Source organism: Octopus bimaculoides, chromosome 30 (assembly GCF_001194135.2).
Source record: "Octopus bimaculoides isolate UCB-OBI-ISO-001 chromosome 30, ASM119413v2, whole genome shotgun sequence".
NCBI lineage: Eukaryota > Metazoa > Mollusca > Cephalopoda > Octopoda > Octopodidae > Octopus > Octopus bimaculoides.
The window spans coordinates 9,117,968-9,120,508 of record NC_069010.1 but is presented as its reverse complement, the minus strand read 5'-3'; positions in this window follow the sequence as shown (position 1 = coordinate 9,120,508).

The following is a 2,541-nucleotide window of genomic DNA, read 5'->3' as shown; positions in this document are numbered from 1 at the left end:
TTTAAACAGTGCTTACCGACCCGTAATATCCACCTAGGTATGTACTCTCGATACGTTGACCACATTAACCTTGTCGTGAAATGTAATAATAATACAGATACACATACAGATACGAACACTCCACTAAATGAGGAACAGGTGATGACAGCTATACAACACATGGCTGACCCTATCCATAGCAGCAGTAGAACGACTACCGCTCTAAACACCCCAGTAATAGTTACCCGTCCTAGATACTGAGCTATGGAGAGAAAATACTACAATTGACGGAACTGTTCAACCCTGTCTACTCCACTCACACTATTCTAAACCTATGGCTGATCCACGGGTAACCCGTAGTGACTCTGCGATGTCAAGTACTGCCAAGATCAACATCCTCGTAGCAGCCTTAGTTGGTGTAATGAGGAATGTATCCCCACTATGCCAACCACAACAACGACAACAACACATCCAGCACCATATATTCCGAATGCAACGTTCCGGATACACAGCATGATAGAATCAGGGTCTACAATGGAGCGAAAACTTATTCTTTGTCTTATTCTTTGGAAGCCTAGTACTTATTCTATCGAAGAATTTTGCCGAACCGCTAAGTTACTGGGACTTAAACACACCAGCATCGGTTGTCAGGCGATGTTTGGGGTCAAACACAGACACACAAACACATACACACATACATATACATATATATATATACATATATACGACGGGCTTCTTTCAGTTTCCATCTACCAAATCCACTGACAAGACTTTGGTTGTCCTGAGGCTATTGTAGAAGACACTTGCCCAAGGTGCCACGCAGTGGGACTGAACCCGGAACCATGTGGTTGATAAGCAAGCTACTTACCACACAGCCAAGACACACAAACACACATATATTTATATATATATATATACATACATATGTATAAAAGAAGAGCTGTTTCTCAAAATACCAATACACACACACACACATATATACATGCAGTAATGTTGATGCTATAAAGACTTTAGACCTCTAAACACTCCTCTTTAGTGAAGGTTACCAATATCTCGGTCACTTCCTAGTTTAAACAACTGGAACTATGTAGGTGTGTGTGGTTGTGTATGAACACATGCTTGTATGTGTGTGTTCACAAGTGTATATATATTTTTGTCTAATCGCGTATTTGCAGTTTTGAAAGAGGTTTTACTTCCCAATCCCATTGTTCTAGGGCGTCTTTTGCTAAAGCCCTGGGCCAACCGAAGCCTTCTCAGTGGATTTGGTAGGCAAAAACTGTGTGGACGCCCACCATGTATATATCCATAAGGTGTTTGGAATGAATTTGATGACATTTATGTCTGCTGTTTTTCAAAGAATTGCTAGATGTATTGGTGAACAGTCAAAGGCGTTGGAGAGTATAAAGATTAAAGTTGTTGTTGGGAGAAAATTAGCTGAAGACTGGAAAAGAATTACCTGTACGATGAGGATTTGGGCCAGGTATAAAGATGTGAACGTTATAATTGTTAGTCAATGCTATATACGAGAATCTGGAAAGGTTGTAAGGCTTGACATGGACAGCTGCAATGGAGATTATGAAGCGTTGGCCAGCGGACATTCAGGCAGCCTTGGCACCCTTGAATTTTGCCCCTCAACATTGAACAGGCTCAATTCAGAAATTGATGTGAAGCTACTGGAAACTGTGGTGAAACCATTACTGGAGTGGGATGCACCTGAAAGGCCATATGTTTGGCAGCAGGATTTGCCAAACCTTTGGAAAGAGCCAGAAGAGGTTGTTAGAGAATTCCCAAGACATCTCTGACCCCAGTTTGTAAACCTTTTATCTTGTGTTTGAGATGAAGCTGAGAAAGACATCACTTACCCCTCTGCCTGCAACACCAGTAAACCCGTGTCTCTGTGGAGACTGCATGTTTTTGGGCAGAGAAAATAATGAATTTATAATAAAGGAAAAAAGAGATTTATATTCAGTTTCATTCAGCAGTTAATTACTTCTTTTCATTTCTGCACCCACATATGTTTCTGCAGCAATTAATGCAGACAGCAAAATCTGTATCTTTATCTGCACTTATTGGCAATTAACATTAAATGCACATAAAGATGCAAATTTTGCAGTGTGCTGCAGAAACATGTGTAGATGGAGAAATTAAAGAAGTAATTAACTGCTGAATAAAACTGAATATAAATCTCTATATATATATAAGAATTTAAGGATTGGAGGAAACGCATGTTATAATTGCATACTTTATTCCTACATATGTTTCAAAGGATTACAACCTGTGTGATCCATAGGGATCTTTGATATTAAAATTGTAACCTTCTCATCAGGGAAAGCATGGGAATCATCTTAAACGTAAGACATTATGACCGATTATGAAAACAATAGATGGATAAGGTTATGACTTGATTCATTTGACAAAAACCGTTAGGGAATTGGACACTGCCGGATAGTGGGTTGGACAACACATACCAATCAATGTGTGAGAGCGTACATGCATACATAAATACACATACACAAACACCCACATATACATGCATACTGATACACACACACATATATATAT